This window comes from Diabrotica virgifera, chromosome 8 (assembly GCF_917563875.1).
Source record: "Diabrotica virgifera virgifera chromosome 8, PGI_DIABVI_V3a".
Classification (NCBI taxonomy): Eukaryota; Metazoa; Arthropoda; class Insecta; order Coleoptera; family Chrysomelidae; genus Diabrotica; species Diabrotica virgifera.
The window spans coordinates 167,813,408-167,832,060 of record NC_065450.1 but is presented as its reverse complement, the minus strand read 5'-3'; the positions used below and the strand labels follow the sequence as shown (position 1 = coordinate 167,832,060).

Sequence of the window (18,653 nt, the reverse complement as noted above, 5' to 3'; positions counted from 1 at the left end):
ATTTGCTTATTCCTGTACATTTTTTTTGGTGGGTATTTTTCGTTCTCTGAGTATTTCTTGTAATATTCTCAGTATTTTCATGTTCGCACTATTCAATAGCCCCTGGACCTTGCGCCAGGTCCCTTTCTGATACATATGTCATTATTGATGTTATCATCTTCGTCATCAGTTTGTTTAAGTGCACTGCAAGACATATGCTTCCCCTTTTTGTATCCAGATTCCATGGTCTTGTGCAGTATAGTTTCAATTTTTCGTTATATTTCGCTTATCATCTTACCATGGTATATGTGGTCTTCCTCTGTTTCATTTATCTGTTCTTGGTCTCCATTTGGTTAACTTGCGTGTTCACCTTCCATTCTTCGTCCTTGCCACATGTCTAGCCTTCTCCATTTCAATCTGCATGTCCTCTTCACAACACCTGTAACTCTGTTTCTTAGGTCTTCGTTTGTGATTTTGTCTGTTATTGTTACTCGTATCATTGGACGATATATCCTTCTTTGTGATATTCTTAGTTTTATTAGGGACGGTGTTTCCTCACCGTAGGTCATTATTGGCAGAACACACTTATCCAAAATTTTCCGCTTCATATTAATCTGTATGTTGCCGTCTTTAAATACTTTTTTGAAGAGCTTCATATGCTGCCATTATTGATGTGATAGTGGTTTTACAAATTCTTGATTTTATCTCAGTATAAATGGGTCGGATTTGTCACATGATGTTATTAGGCCAATCTATTGACCTTTGTTACTTGATTGCACGCTTGTCTTCAGGCTTCCATAACTAGATAGTCCAATAACTGGTGTCTCCATTAGTTGCTCAATGGACACCATTGGTTTATAATTTACAACTTGTTGATTCTTTATAATTATAATGGTTTTTGTTTTCGGAGAGAGGATTGTCATATTTATTAGGTATATCTTGTTGTCATATCTTGAACTATCAATGTTGGGTCGTGGGTCGTGTACTTAACAGACTGTTGTGATTTGTTTATGTTTCGATTCTGTATATACCATCTCTTAAAATTTTATGAAAATGTTTTTTTTTTGTTTATATAAATTGTGGGATGAAAATTTGTGATAATAAAAACTTGATACTATGTGTAATCCCATCCACCGGTCCGTTTCAAAAGTGCAATGTTAATCCAGAGAAATAAGATTTTTCTCGTTACACATCCCCCTCCAGGCCGAAACCAAATTTTTTGAGTAGTATGGACATCTATATTAATAACCTATATATTTCCTGCAGCCGATTTTGATGATATACATAGTTATAAACAAATGAAGATCAAAAAATGGTAAATTTTCGCTTTTTTATAACCAAAAAGTTAAGCATTTTAAACAAATTTGAGAGTGAGCAACTCATAAATCGTATAAAAAACTTTAATACGGCTTTCGCTGAATATGTCTATCCTTATTGGTTGCTTAGAAAATTGCAAAATAAATCATAAATTTTGAGTTTTTATAAATATTCATAACTTATGTAAAAATTAACTTAGAACCTTCTTATTACACGAATTGCTGAGACTTCTGGTGCTTAAATTATATTTTAAATTTCAAAGCAATCGGTCAAATAGTTTAAAAGTTATTTAATTTGTTTATCCCATATTTAGTTTTTTTGCAACACTATAAGTCAGAAAATTATGAGGTTACAGTAAGACTTCTGACAGTTTATGGAAGAAGAACATTTTTATACTATTGACTTAATTAAAAAATGACAAAAAGTAATTTTAAACACTGTAAAATTATTTTGCAAAAACACGTCGATTTTTTGATTACTTATAAACAATTAGAATAACTTTTTAACCGTTACCCGTAGAAAAATTATTTTTTCATATTTGGAAAGACTGAAGTTTTATACACACATTTAGAAAGAAAAACAGTTGTCCTAGGACAATTAGGGACGAAGTTAGCCCCCCTTTTTTTAATTCACATGTTTTTGCAAAATAATTTTGCAGTATTTAGAATTATTTTTTGTCATTTTTTTTTTAATTAAATTAATAGTATAAATCTTCTTTCATAAACTATCCAAAGTATTACTGTAACTTCATCATTCTCTGACTTATAGCGTTGCAAAAAAATTAATTTGGGATAAACAAATTAAATACCTTTTAAACTATTTGGCTAATTGCTTTGAAATTTAGGGTATGATTTAAGCACCAAAAGTCTCAGCCTTCCGTGTAATAAGAACGTTCTAAGTTAATTTTTACATAAGTTATGAATATTTATAAAAACTCAAAATTTATGATTTATTTTGCAATTTTCTAAGCAACCAATAAGGATAGACATATTCAGCGAACGCCATATTGAAGTCTTTTATACGATTTATGAGTTTCTCACTTTCAAATTTGTTTAAAATGCTTAACTTTTTGGTTATAGACGAAAAAAGCGAAAATTTACCGTTTTTTGTTGTTTATAACTATGTATATCATCAAAATCGGCTGCAGGAAACATATAGGTTATCAATATAATAGATGTCCATACTACTCAAAAACTTTGGTTTCGGCCTGGAGGGGATTGTGTCACCAACAGGATATTTTTTTGTTCTCTGCAACTATGTTTTATCTTGCGAAACTATTCAATCCACGGGACTCGATACATTTGTTGGATTCGGTCCCATATTTTTTTTAAATTTTTAATCAGCTTGTGGAGTCCTATATCCGATATGAGTATGTTAATATAACAAATATTTTTGGGGTGGAGTTTTAATGAATTTAACCTTTACATACTTTCATACTTTACATATTCAGTGCCAGTTTCAATGCAATGGCTGTACATAATATATCTGTTCAGTGTGCATAATTTCAAATGAGATTTCAGTCTCTTCTAAGAAATAAATTAAATTGAACTTTATACAGAAGTTATGATTTGACAAATTATACATTAAATTAAATTACTGATTACGTACATTTGATGTGGAAGCGAACAGGATATGGTATGCCTTATAAAAACTTAATCATTTTGATTAATTTTGTGCCAATCTGTGTGCAATACTCTGAACAGATCTTTTTGTCTGTTCGTTGTATGTTATATAGGATGTTGTGATGGAGAAAAGATCAAAGTAAAAACCTATCCCGCTGATGTCCTATGCGAAACCTTAATGCTCAAAGATCAAAAATAGATATAAAATAATATATAGACGAGTAAAAACATGTTTTTGCTTTGGTGACTTTCGTTTTTCAGGTCTTTTTTGTTACTTAATTAAAAATTAAAACTAGTTTAGTGTTTGACATAATAAATTTTACGTTAAGAATTACGTGCATTCATTAAAAAGCATTTATATTGTATTTTAATAAGTTTTATTAAAAATGGTGTGTTTCAGACTTGATGTTTTATTTACGAACCTCTTGCTTTGTTTTTAGACTGAATACCACGTTTCTACAAGAATTTACAGCATGTTTAGTTTCAAAGTAGTACGGCCTATAAATGGCAACACTGCGCACTGTCGAGTACTAGATGGTCCCAGACGGTCCCCACTTCCCACTCCAATGCACATGATTTTTGCCGATTCTAAAGTGGTGGTCACAACGACGCACCGTCCCTTCCTTCGCACGTCGCTTGGTACCAACGCCTCGCCTACATAAATTGAGCTTAGTATTTTCCGATCTTCGCACAGTAATTATTCTAGGGATTAATAAAGACAAATTAATTAGTTGTGTGTAACATGTATGCGTGTAACAATTTGGAGCAAAAAAGCAAATGTCGCCACAATAGTTTGGTTTTAACAAAACTGGAAAGAATTGTATTGGCCATAGTAAATTCGCTTCTTATTTAGATAATGCACCGCCATTTTTGTTTGTTCATTGCAAACGCACCTTGCCTTAAAATTCTTTAATATAGTTTAAAACAATGCTTTATTTGTCCGATGTAAAGGATAACAACAAAATGATTAAAAAAAAACAATTAATGTGCGGTGCACGGTGCGTCAATACGGCCGCTAATGTGCAATGCAAAGGCTAAGCTAGGTGTTAGTTGTGCCCGTACCTTAACTCCGTCTTTCTACATCATTCGGTGATTAAAGAACGATAGTGAACTAAGCAGTGTTGCCGATTTTAGCGCTTCCTTCAGTCGCCTATGTCTAATCGAAAACTAAACGTATTGTATCAATTTTGCCTGCTATTATATTAAATTATTCGCTAATAGACCTGTATCCCTCGTACCAAAAATAAAAGTTGATTTGATTTGATCTGATTGAAAATTTGTTAATAGCTTAACGGTGTCTAGTCGGACAAACTTTGATGTACGGGAACACTGGAACAGGGAAAGTTTTAATTGTGGAACAGGTTAAAAATTTGGAACGCCAGACTACGAAAACTTTCCATGTATTTTGTCGGACAGAACTTCCAATTGATTTGTTACCATTTCATTTAAACTCTTATGCAAAAATCAGACTGGTGTTTATCACCAACTGGGCATTTTAATGAGTGGAACACGAAGAACGTGTTAAATGACAGGAATCATGGTGGTTAGTAATAGCGGTTTGATTTTAGCCCGTCGCATGGAAACTTGCAAAATCACTAGTGGTGTAATAAATGTATTCTTTGATCAAAAGAAAAAACTAGTTATGTGTCTCCTCATTCACCTCTAGATTTGGATTCCTCGAACTGGCGATGTATTCGATGGGAGACATGCCAAAATAATGATCGTATCTGGCTTGGTGATGCAGAAACAATTGCTTCAGCGATTGTCATATTCCAGAGATTATCTTTAAGCAAATTGGGTACTAAAAGAATGGGCATACTAGACCTTTGACAGTTCGAAGTAATTGAACTGAGATCGCTCACGAACATTCGCAAGCAACAACCTCAAGTAGCATTTGTCACTCATGATGAACAATGTAAATACGGAGAGTATACTATCAAAAGCATTACTAAAGCGCACATATTGATGATAAGGAACTAACTCCAGGGGCATAACCAAATGTACAATGGTAAAATATTGTATGATAAGGTTCAAATAGTCTTAGGGTACGAACATGCCGAAGATACATAGATGAACGCGGTGTAGGTCGCGGTCGAGGTTTACATCGATGACGGGCAGAACATCCCGAAGATACCTTTCTTTCAGTGTACTTTGCGGTTTACATGTAACCAAAACTTGTCGCAACCTGATTACAACAAGAAATGAATAAATACATCAGCCGTATCTCCGGCGAATGTCACGTGGTTTAAAACCACCAATAAACTTTAATTTACCACGCGATCAGCAGCTCGATCGCGATGTAAAACAAACTATTGTTTGTTTTGGCATCGACATTGCTGTAAACCGCGAGGGTGAACGGGGATACATCCTTGGTATGTGCGATCTCATAAGAAAATGAAGGTTTGTTTTGACATCGATGTAGCAACCGCGATCGCGACCTCCACCGCGCACATCCTCGGCATGTTCTTACCCTTACCGTGGCTAAAACATCGACCAACTTGATAGCGCGTCATTTCATCGTTGGTATGTATCGGGATTGTGAATGCCAAAAACCGCCATATCGCTACCTTTTGTTTCCACATTTGCAGATAGACTTAATTGTACATTTCCACGTTGCAATGAGTCTGTTTTCGATAAATCTGACAAATACGAAACAATCCATGTGTTATCGACCACATAATAGTTTCTTTTCACTTTCGTTATGATAGTTCTACCGTTATCATCCGGTTAAGAGCAGAACCGCAAAATTTCGGCCAATGCTTTTTAAATGCATTCATTTTTTTCGAATCCTGAAAAAACTAATAAATATTTTTGAAAAATTTATACGTAGAATGAAAGATTATATTATTATCGAGGGCCGAAAGTCTCTTAGAATAAACAAAGGTTCTTTTGAATGAGATATTTGAAATTAAAAATCACACTCAATTTTCTCTTCTTTTTCACCCCTGTAACTTATTAAAATGAACATTATAGTAGTTTCAAGGAACTTTCGGCCCTCGGTAACAATGTAATCTTTCATTCTGCGTTTAGATTTTTCAAAAATACTTATTAGTTTTCTAAAGATTAAAAGATTGAATGCATTTAAATAGCACTGGCCCAAAATTTTTAACAATGCTGAATAACTAACCATGGTTGCTAGTGATAAAATCTATTAAGGGGAAAGGCGCAAAATATCCCCTATCAAAATTTTCAATGTGTTTTAAATGTATTCATTTTTTTCGAATCCTGAGAAAACTAATAAATATTTTTGAAAAATTTAAACGCAGAATGAAAGATTATATTATTACTAAGGGCCGAAAGTCCCTGAAAACTTCTATAATGTTTATTTTAATAAGTTACATGGGACGTGATAACGTAATCTTTCATTCTGCGTTTAAATTTTTCAAAAATACTATTAGTTTTCTCAGGATTCGAAAAAAATAAATACATTTAAAACGCATTGGAAATGTTGACAGTCGACATTTTGCGCCTTTCCCCGTAATCAAACATTTTTAAGATTAAACCTTCATTTTAAAAAACGATAATTGAAAAAGCTATAAACAAAAGTGGATACAAAGATTATAATTAAGAAAAAAATGTGTGTGTACTTTGTACGCACGTAAGAAGTTATACTTCTTTTTAAATTAAAATTTAACATTTCTGTAGAAAATCTGACGTTTTTTAGATTTTCTTCGATTTCTCAATGGGAAAGCAATTGCGGGAAGGCTACCGTTAATAAAAAATGACATATTAACGGTATTTTTAATTTCTGGTAATATTTTAAGTATTAAAATTAGTTTAATATTTAAATAAAAATACAATTAAAATGTTTAAAATATATTTGTTTTTTTGTTTCACACACTTTTTTTTTTCTATATTAATAAGTCTAAAAACAAGTAATTGGACTTTCGCAAGTCCTAGGTTTTCACCCAAAGTAATCTAAAGTAGAACTGGAAGTCGATATTTGAACGCTTCTTGTATATAACTTTGCGCCGATTGATAAACGATTTTACTAATTTTGAGTAATTTTTACTAAACTTTGGGTCATCATTGTTTAAACAGAAATAACTTCAAAACCGAAACTAAAGATTCAAAACTCAACTTTTCAATACGCTTCGATTGATGTGTTACATGTAATATTTCTGTGACTATAACGGCACTTCTGGTTAGAACTACTTTTCCGGAAATTATATAAAAACCAAAATTTTACATTTTTTGTTCTCATCTTGCTGAGGCACCTCGAATGTAATATCGCTTATACTATTTCGGTGACTTTAAAACAGTACTTACAGTTGTAACTCTAAATCCGGAAGTCCGATGTCAAATTTCTCATCTTTAATGCCATCCTTGGGTTATAAGCTTTCATTCGACACCTCATTTGTCATTATATCTGTATTAATAACGGAGGAGAGAGACAGACGGCAGACAGTCATGAAACCGGAAGTATATATTTGTTCTCTTGTTGCGAAGTCGCGCCAAATAATATATCACTTGTACTATTCCGGTGACTTTAAAACAGTATTTCTGGTCGCATTTCTAAAACCGGAAGTCGTAGGTCAAGTTTCTCACATTTATACCACCCTTGGATTCTAAGCTTTCTTTCGACACCTCAATTTGTCATTCTGCCTGGTATAGTGGAGGACTTATATTCGCGGTCGGACGGACAGACTGACAGACAGCCTAGGTCAAATTTCTCACCTTTAGTACCATCGTTGGATTATAAGCTTTCATTTGACATCTCATTTGTCATTCTACCTGGTAAAATGACGGAGGAGTTATATTCTCGGTCGGACGGACAGACATCCTAGGTCAAATTTCTCACCGTTATTACCATCTTTGGATTATAAGCTTTTATTTGACACCTCATTTGTTATTCTACCTGATATAATGACGTAGGAGATATATTCGCGGTCGAACAGACCGACAGACAGCCTAGGTAATATTTCTCACCTTTAGTACCATCCTTGGATTATAAGCTTTCATTTGATATCTCATTTGTCATTCTACCTGGTATAAGGACGGAGGCGTTATACTCGCGGTCAGACAGACCGACGGACAGACAGCCTAGGTAATATTCCTCACCTTTAGTACCATCCTTGGATTATAAGCTTTCATTTGACACCTTATTTGTAATTCTACCTGGTACAATGACGTAGGAGGTATATTCGCGGTCGGACTGACCGACGGTCAGACAGCCTAGGTAAAATTTCTCACCTTTAGTACCATCCTTGGATTATAAGCTTTCATTTGACCCCTCATATGTCATTCTAGCTGGTATATTGACGGAGAAGTTGTGGTTACAGACGGACAGACAGACGGGCGTGGATAATTCAAAGTTTTTACATTTTTTTCAAAATTGGGTGAAAACAATATACAGCGTGTCTACTTGAGTTGGAAACATATGGGAAACTTTTTTATTATTAATTTTACGAAAAAAAGTTATTCTTTATAAAAAGTTCTGCATGCCCCAAAACCTAAGATTCAATTATCAGATATCAAATTTTCTCAATATTATACGAGGTATGTCAAAAAATATGAATTTCGGCTAAGGGTAAAGTACCTTTATTTCTCTCAATATCGAAAATTATTATGATAAAAAGTTGTTTGGAATTAAAAACTAAGATGAAATATGCAATTACATGCGTCTTATTGAAAAAAAAATATTTTTCTCAAATTTATGGATACCCAACATCGTTTTTAATTATTACAAATATCATAACTCGTTTATTATTCATTTTACGAAAAAAAGGTTATTCTTCATAAAAAACTTTGCATGGTCTAAAATCTAAGACACAACCATGATATATCAACTTTTATTAATTTTATACGAGGTGTGTCAAAAAATATGAAATTCGCTCAATATTATAGCACCTTTATATTTCACAGTATTTCAATTAGAAGGATGTAATTGCATATTGACACATAGTTTTTAATTCTAAACAACTTTTTTAATAACCGTTTTCAATATTGTGAAAAATAAAGGTACTTTACTCTTGAGTGAAATTCATATTTTTTGACATAACTCGTATAAAATTAATAAAATGTCATATCTGTTGGTTGAATCTTCGGTCTTAGGACATACAGAGATTTTTATAAAGAATACCTTTTTTTCGTAAAAGTAATAATAAAAGAGTTATCGTATGTGTAATGAATAAAAACGAAGTTAGTATCAATAAATTTGAGAAAAATTTGGAAAATATTTTTTTCCAATTAGAAGCATGTAATTACATATTTGAGCTTGGTTTTTATTTCCAAACAACTTTTCATAAAAAGAATTTTCGATATTGAGAGAAATAAAGGTACTTTACCCTTAGCCGAAATTCATATTTTTTGACATACCTCGTATAATATTGAGAAAATTTGATATCTGATAATTGAATCTTAGGTTTTGGGGCATGCAGAACTTTTTATAAACAATAACTTTTTTTCGTAAAATTAATAATAAAAAAGTTTCCCATATGTTTCCAACTCAAATAGACACGCTGTATATAAAAATTATTTAGAAAGTCAGTACAACTATAAAGTCACTTTTGTCTCTGTTCACTGTTCTCACAACTTTTAAAACACATCTTAACAACCATAACCATAAATAAAAATGACAACACATTCATTAACCACAGCCGCCATATTGAATAATTTTTGACATGTCATTGGAATGCCCAGTAGGAGCGAACGTATAACTTATCTGAGCGTAGGGCTAACAATTTTTGATGAATTCGCGCATATTTACATTTACCCCCAATCCCAACATTTTTCCCAATCGCGCCTAAAGACGTATAACTTCAAAAACCGTAATATGTTGTTATCTGGTAACAATTTTTGAAGCCTTATTATGATTAAACTAAAATTAATAAAAATCGTAAGATTATTAACTATTTGATTTTAAGGGGGTATGCGAAAATCTTGGTCCAATGCTATTTAAACGCATTCATTTATTTCGAATCCTAAGAAAGTTAATAAATATTTTTGAAAAATTTAAACGCAGAATGACAAATTATATTATTACAGAGGGCCGAAAGTCTCTTAGAGTAAACAAAGTTTCTTTTGAATGAAATTTAGTTTTCTCAGGATTTGAAAAAAAAATGAATGCGTTTAAACAGCATTGGACCAAAGTTTTGCGCCTACTCCCTAACTATCGTGTGTTTAAATGATCGGCATACATTTAGAAAAAATACTTTACGAGTTTTTTATTAAACATTAAAATTTAATAATTTTTATTATTATATCATAAACAAATAAATTACTTTTTAAATGACTAACTGAACTTTGTTTTATATCTGTAGATAATAATAACAGTATTCATGCGCATCTGTTTAATCTTTAATTTTTTTAATAATTATTCTGCTATTCCGAGCGGACAGAAATCCAAAAAAAAATCAATAACCAATAAAATCGGTACAGCCATTCTTGTGTTACAAATGGTATAATGATTTACGACTTTGTTTTATATACATATTAAGGCTGATTCACATTATAGCTCAAGTCACGCTCCACTCACGGTCAGCTCAAGCCACGATCAAAATATTCTCTCGGAGAAACCACGCGGTCCAAAAAAAGGGACGGAACTTGACCGTCGTGTTTAGTGCGGATAGCATGATTAAAATGCGTGTAAGAATAGTTGACCGAACCTTGAGCTGAGCGTGAGCGTACCGTGACCTGAGCTATAATGTGAATCAGCCTTTAGCTGACCCGGCGAACTTCGTACCGCCTTAGAAACAAATAATTTCTCAAAGTTCAATAAATCAAACCAAACCAAGCAGAAACCTAACAAAATACTAAAAATATTATATAGGATTATAAAAGAATCTATTAATTCCTATTATTAAAGAATCAATTTAATTCTTTCTGATGGCTAATTAAAAATAGAGGTACGTGATTTAAAAATGAAGATTTGGTGTTGTATGTAATTTTTAATGCCACGTCATACAGAATCAAGAAAAAAAATGTGTCGAAAAATTGTTTTAAAAAATGTCAGGTGGGCAGGCCCCACTTATCACTTAGGTGGTCGTATCAACTTAGAAACCTTTGAAATCTCATGCACAACAACTTTGCTAAAGATCATCACATAATAAAATGCATAGGTTACGATTCTACAAAGGACATGGAGACAAATTCATTTTTATTTATATAGAAGAGGTAAATATATATTTAGATGGCTATTAAAATATAGGGGTAGGTTATGGAAAAGTGAAAATTTCGGGTTGTATGTATTTTTTAACTCCACGTCATATAGAATTAAGATAAAAAAGTTTGTTGAAAAAAAGTTTAAAAAAAATGTCAGGGGGGCAACCCCCATAATCCCATAGGTTGGTCGTACTAACTTCCCGGGCTCATGCACAGCAAATGTGCTAAGGATCATTACACGATAAAATACATATTTTACGATTCTATAAAGGACACACAAGCAATCATTCATTTTTATTTATATAGAGGAGGTAAAAAATAAAAAAAATATCAGGGGGCAACCCCCTTATCCCTTAGGTTGGTCGTACCAAGTTCGCGGGCTCATGCACAACAACTATGCTAAAGATCATCACATGATAAAATATATAGTTTACGATTCTATAAAGGACATACAGACAAACAATCATTTTTATTTTTATAGAAGAGGTAAATATTTAAATAGCTGTTAAAAAAATAGGAGTAGGTGATATAAAAGTGGAAATTTCGGGTTGTACGTATTTTTTATTGCCACGTTATATAGAACTAAGATAAAAAAAATTGTCGAAAAAATTTTTTTTAATGTCAGGCCGCAGCCCCCGTGTCACTTAGATTGGTCATACCAACTTAGAAACCTTCGCAGGCTCATGCACAACAACATGATATAATAAAATATGCGTAATTTACCATTCTATAAAGGACATAATATAGACAAACATTCATTTTTATTTAGATACTTATGCATACATAGAAGAAGTAAATATTTAGATGGCTATTAAAAAATAGGGGTAGGTGATATAAAAGTGAAAATTTGGGGTTGTATGTATTTTTTAATGCCACGTCATATTAAGATAAGAAAAATTTGTCAAAAAGAATTTAAGAGAAATGTCAGGGAGGCACCCTCCCTTATCACTTAGGTTGGTCGTATCAACTTAGAAACCTCCACGGGCTCATGCACAACAACTTTGTTAAGGATGATCACATAATAAAATGCATAATCAAGTATATTCAAATGGGAAATAAGCCACAATTTTACCTAAAAATGATTTTATTAACGTTTCGACGCCTAAGTCGGGTGTCGTTGTCAAAATACAAAATAATACTAAATAAATAAAAATGTTGTTGCTTAGTAAAAAATTCTTCTAATAATTTATTTAATCTGACTCATTTATATCACAATTTATTAAATTGTGGCTTATTTCCCATTTGAATATACTTGATTATAAAAATGCCACAAGAAAATAGCTTCAGAACAACATAAAATGCATAGTTTACGATTCTATAAAGGATATACAAACAAGCATTCATTTTTATTTATATAAATATAGAAGTACAGCTTCTGTAATAAATCTGTAAAAAAGTACACATAGTAATAAATCAGTCACATAAACGTAACTACATGGACGTTCCAAAATACCATGTGTCTTTAAGGTCTAGTAATATTACATATGTATAGGTACATATTATATGAATAAACTCATACTATGTTCTTTATTGTAAAGATCGGTTTGTGTAGAAAACATTTTAGTGTAAAATACGATATAAGGTCGATTTGCACCGATCTGTTTAAGGGGATTTTATGGTTTGAAATCAACATATCAAGCACATTTTTGTGAATTTTTTTCGAAGCTATGGTACAGTTATTTTATTTTTAAATTAAATAAACATATTAAGTACAATTTAAAGAATATTTAGAAAAAATTCAATCCAAAATATTGAAAACTAAGCCATTGGTGACAAATTTTGACAGGTAGCTCACAAAAAAATGGTTTTTGCGGTGGACATCAGAACTCGTCACTAGATCATACGAAACAAAAAATTCAAAAATATTTAATTAGCTTATGAATTTCACGAGGTCACAACGTCGAGTTTTTTTATTTTTATTGATTTTTGAATTTTTGGTATCACTCAGAAATCAAAAAAATGAAATTTTTGGTAAAATTTTTGTGAAAATCAACAGATTTATTATTGTTGAACAAAAAATAAGCAAAAAAAGAAAAATATCTCGACGTTGTTACCTCATGAAAGTCTAAAGAAAATCTGTGCAAAATATCAGGTAGATCGGTTGAGTAGTTTTTCAGTTACAATGTCCACCGCATTTGAAAAAGCAGTTTTGAGAAAAATGCGTTTAAAGTTTTAACAACTGCATCTTCATCTTCTTATTTGTCTGCCAAATCGTAAAGTGATGCACATTGGAATATGTTTTTTGAATCGAGGAGTAATCTACAAAAGAGAAGGCGAACAGTTGTTTAACGTTTCTCACTACGCTCGAGCGTGCTGGCCCGAAGTCCAAGTTTCCAAGTAGCGGCAAAGCGAGTCGAAGGTACAGTCCATCTAATTTACTTACCGTTGCATGTCGTTATCTACGCCTGAGATCTAAGTTGACATAGTTGCCAAAGTATAAAAAAAATCCTGAATCCATTTTAAATCAAATATACCACATAATTATTGTAAACGTGGATTATACAACAAAACACATTAATATTCAATGTAAATAAGTAAAAACTTAAGAAATAGAGAACAAGAATTAAGTTACAATCTTTTAAGATTTGCAGTGCAAGCGTTTTTGCACTGCATTGTTAATAATTAAAAAACGGCTCCGAACTCTTGGCATGAAGCCGGTAGGTTTCTTTGTATATGTCTACAATAACAACTAAAAAAGTTGTCAGATACCTCGATTATTCCATGTCGTGATAAAATTAGGTGAAATTTATATTTTTATAGTAGAGTAAGTAGAGGATCTTTTTATAGTAAAGTAAATAATAAAAACAGTAAATATAATAAAACAGATACCTACTTATAGTAAAGAATATAAACAAATATGAAGTGTCATCACCGCAACTGTCAAAAAAATGTTACCAATTTATTCTAAAATGTCACCTTCGTTCGATTACAGTTACAGTGTGTTCCGAACAAATCTGCTTCATAAAAACGCTTTATAATCCATTTATACAAATTAAATGAAACATATTATTGTGTATCTCTTCTTTAGGTTAACGTTAATAGAAATCGTCAAATATTATTTCTACGCGTATATAATAAAATATGTCTAATGGCTGTAATTCCAGTGTACTAGGCAAAATGATTCTAAAAAAGAACACACCTACCGCCTAAATATTTCGTGTGGGTACCATGTGACGTCACAGGCTATGACGCGGATGACGTGCAACGGTTAGTAAATTAGACGAAGTATAGAGATATTGAACACGCTGTATCTCTGGTAATTTTACTCCGATTATTTTGAAATTTTCAGAGAATATTCTTGAAAGTATGCACTTTTATTTGAAATAATAAAAACATTAAATATTTCAAACCATACCCCCCCTTAATGGATAAAAATTATTGGATATGTAATTTAGCATGTTAACAATTACAAAAAACAAGGGTTGCCCGATCTAATCTTGTTCTAACTATAATTAATTATTAATTAAAAAATTACATTTTTTTATAAATTAAAAAAAAATTTCAACCCGGGCAGATATTATTTCAGATTTTTTAGGTCATTCTAAACAAAAAAGGTATTTTGTAAATTTTCTCTAAAGTTAATCGTTTTCTAGTTATAAACAATTTAAAACTGAAAAAAGTACGAAAGATGACGATTTTCAAGGCTCAAAAACATAAGTATGAAATATCATTTTTGAATTTAGGAAGTACCTAAATTCCTTTTTTGTTTAGAATGATCCAAAAAATTTAAAATAACCTCTGCCTGGGCCGAAAATTTTTAATTTGTAAAAAAAAGTCATGTTTTAATTATTATTAATATAGCCAGGACAAAATTATATCGGGCACACCTTGTTTTTTATTATTTTTAATCTACTAAATTACATATCAAATAATCTTACATCTGATATAATATCTGCCCGGGTCGAAATTTTTTTTATTTCATAAAAAACCCTTGTTTTTTGTAATTGTTAACATGCTAAATTACATATCCAATAATTTTTATCCATTAAACAGATCGGTGCAAATCGACCTTATATCGGATCCTCTCCTATTTCCAATTTAATGCTATTAGTAGTAATAAAAGTAAAATCGCATATTATCATTTTGATTCGGTTCTTTGAATTTTTCAGGTACGTATTTTCAACTACCCCATTATTCGCAACACTTGTATAGAGAATATTATTTTTAAATATATCTCATCAGTAATTAGTTCAGGTAAATAAGAGAAGTATTATGTTGTATCAAAACGTGGAAGCGTCAATAATTGATAACCACGATCATGCCTAATCGTTTCACTACGTCACCTTTTGGTAGTGAGAACGCTTATATTATCTTCATTGTCGTATCTCAGGAGTGGTCAACCTTTCTTGAGAGTGTGCCAGTATTTGTTTATGAAAAGTTACTCTCGTCACCAAAAATTTTCTATTTTGTTAGTATTTGGTAAAAACAAATAAATTGGTAGGGGAAATTTGCACGAATTAGGACAAAATATATATTGGTACAAATTTGTGGTTTCATTTAATCTGAATTTTCTTAATCAAACCTTGAATGTTGGGGTCAATTTTTATTACAGCTAATAAAATTAGTTTGTTGAAATGAATGTTCGTTAATGTTGAACAATATTCTGATTTAATAACGTTCATAATTGAAAACATTTCTTCACAAACTGTTACGGTAAAAAAAAATGTAACAATCTATTGTTAGAGTAATAATCAAAACTCGACTCATAGTTCAGAGAAATAAGGAAAAAAATATCCTATTGGTGACACAACTCCCTCCAGGCCGAAACCAAATTTTGTAAGTAGTACGGACATCTAAATTAATAACCTATATGTTTCCTGCAGCCGATTTTGATGATATACATAGTTATAAACAAATGAAGATCAAAAAACGGTATATTTTCGCTTTTTTCGTCTATAACCAAAAAGTTAAGTATTTTAAACAAATTTGAGAGTGAGAAACTCATCAATCGTATAAAAAACTGCAATATGGCTTTCGTTGAATATGTCTATCCTTATTGGTTGCTTAGAAAATTGCAAAATAAATTTTGAGTTTTTATAAATATTGATAACTTATGTAACAATTAACTTAGAACGTTCTTATTACACGGAATGCTGAGACTTCTGGTGCTTAAATCATACCCTAAATTTCAAAGCAATTGGTCAAATAGTTTAAAAGGTATTTAATTTGTTTATCCCAAATTAATTTTTTTTTGCAACACTTTAAGTCAGAAAATGATGAAGTTGCACTAATACTTTGGATAGTTTATGAAAGAAGATTTATGCTATTAATTTAATTTAAAAAAAAATGACAAAAAATAAATCTAAATACTGCAAAATTATTTTGCAAAAACATGTGAATTAAAAAAAGGGGGGGCTAACTTCGTCCCTAGTTATCCTAGGACAATTGTTTTTCTTTCTAAATGTGTATAAAAATTCAGTCTTTCCAAATACGAAAAATCTTCTTCCATAAATTGTCAGAAGTCTTACTGTAATCTCATAATTTTCTGACTTATAGTGTTGCAAAAAAAATGAATTTGGGATAAACAAATTAAATACCTTTTAAACTATTTGACCAATTGCTTTGAAATTTAAAATATGATTTAAGCACCAGAAGTCTCAGCAATTCGTATAATAAGAAGGTTCTAAGTTAATCTTTACATAAGTTATGAATATTTATAAAAACTCAAAATTTATGATTTATTTTGCAATTTTCTAAGCAACCAATAAGGATAGACATATTCAGCGAAAGCCATATTGAAATTTTTTAGACGATTTATGAGTTTCTTACTCTAAAATTTGTTTAAAATGCTTAACTTTTTGGTTATAGACGAAAAAAGCGAAAATTTACCGTTTTTTTGATCTTCATTTGTTTATAACTATGTATATCATCAAAATCGGTTGCAGGAAACATAAAGGTTATTAATATAGATGTCCATACTACCCAAAAAATTTGATTTCGGCCTGGAGGGGGATGTGTCACGAGAAAAATCTTATTTCTCTGGACTATCAAACTGTCCGCTCCGGCTACTAAGAATTAATTTTATTGGGAACCCTTCATTATATTTATGTTTGACCTTAAAAAGAGGGACCTCAAACATGTTAATTAACACAATTTAAAAATTGCACAAGTAGAGATAATTCGATTAATTGTGATCTCCATTTTTGTTATCCAAATGTTGTCTATCTCAATATATTAAATAAATTTACATTTAACAAATAAAAATAACCATTTTTACTTGCCACGCTGAACAGACGGGGTCGTGAATTGCAAGTTTTAGAATTCCCTCTTGTCTTCTTCGCTTCAGCATCCATCTGGCTTGCAATTTTTAGAAGCCATGGAGGTGTTACCAGGAAAATGGTCCAGTAAATTTTATTAGATTGAAAATTTTGTCTCTTATAAATATATGTATTAATATACATCACAATTTTATTCCTTTCGACAAAAAAATCTAGCACAGTTTGTTGGCTTGTTACACCAGTTTACCTCCCCTCAAGAACTTGCCCAAACACCTGCTAACCAATGTAACTTTTCCTATCTTTTCCATCAGTGCCCTTTAGCAGATACTGAGCAAGAAGGTATGATATTGAAGACATTACACATCATTTCTTGTAACGGCATCATTTAGTTTTACTGTAACCAGGACCTGAAGATACTGTGCAAATTTTAGACAGCGAAACCGGTCGTCGGTGTATTACAATAAATGATTGTGAGTACGTGTCACTTTTTATTCGTTTACCATGAACTCACATTTGCAACCCATTCAACATTTGTAACTGTTAAGTTAAAACCAACCGCTGTTTGGTTCTGGGGCTATTTAGCAAGTAGGTACAAGGTTCACTGCAGATGGACTGATAAGTCCCAAAATGTTAGTTCTAAACATTTATGTAATCCTTTTTTAATTTTAACTCCTAATTAAAATTATACCAATTACAAGAGGAGTTTTTACTTCGATGTTAAAGGTTTTTAACCATGTATATGGTATAGAGCCAACTCTTGGAAACTATCTCGTTTTAAATCCATTTACTTACCTATTTTATTTTTTTTATTTTATTTTATTTTATTTTATTTATTTTATTTATTTTATTTATTTTATTTATTTTATTTATTTTATTTATTTTATTTATTTTATTTATTTTATTTATTTTATTTATTTTATTTATTTTATTTGTTTTATCACTGTCTCATGAATTAAATGAATTTTACAAAGAGTAATTCAGTGCATTTTAAGTTGCAAAATTTGCGAAACAATAGTTTACTCGGTCGGTAAGATCGGTAAAAAATAGTAAGAGACACCAAATCCGAGTCAAATAGTGTAATTATGTAGAGTCAAATGGTGTAATGAACAGATCTGCAAGAATACTTCTGATATAATGCTAATAAAACACATTTTAACAAAGATTGTACCAAAATAAAATCTGTTAATTAACTATTGTATTTGCACTTTTTTCTTTCTCTTCAACCTAGTGTGTAGTTCTTCCAACGATATTACCTATATAAAATTCTATAATAATCTAAAAACATTTAGGGGTACATAGCTTACTTTTTCAGACAGGAATAACCAAAAACATAATTCGCTTTTTAACGAAAAAAGCTTTGTAGGTTCTCAATGTTTGTTATACCGATTATTTTTCTACATATTTTTAGCAGATT

General features: G+C 31.2%; 1 protein-coding gene and 1 long non-coding RNA gene across 2 annotated transcripts in view; one reads left to right on the top strand and one right to left on the bottom strand.

The window, feature by feature from the left end:
• LOC114331254 (sex determination protein fruitless) overlaps positions 1 to 18,653 on the top strand; it is a 261,981-nt gene that overhangs the window by 181,979 nt on the left and 61,349 nt on the right. The window lies entirely within an intron of this gene.
• LOC126889554 (uncharacterized) lies at positions 1,017 to 15,912 on the bottom strand. The gene is made up of 2 exons (XR_007700082.1): positions 15,828 to 15,912; positions 1,017 to 1,228 (listed from the first exon to the last, which is right to left on the bottom strand). It is a non-coding gene; the product is annotated as an uncharacterized LOC126889554 (long non-coding RNA).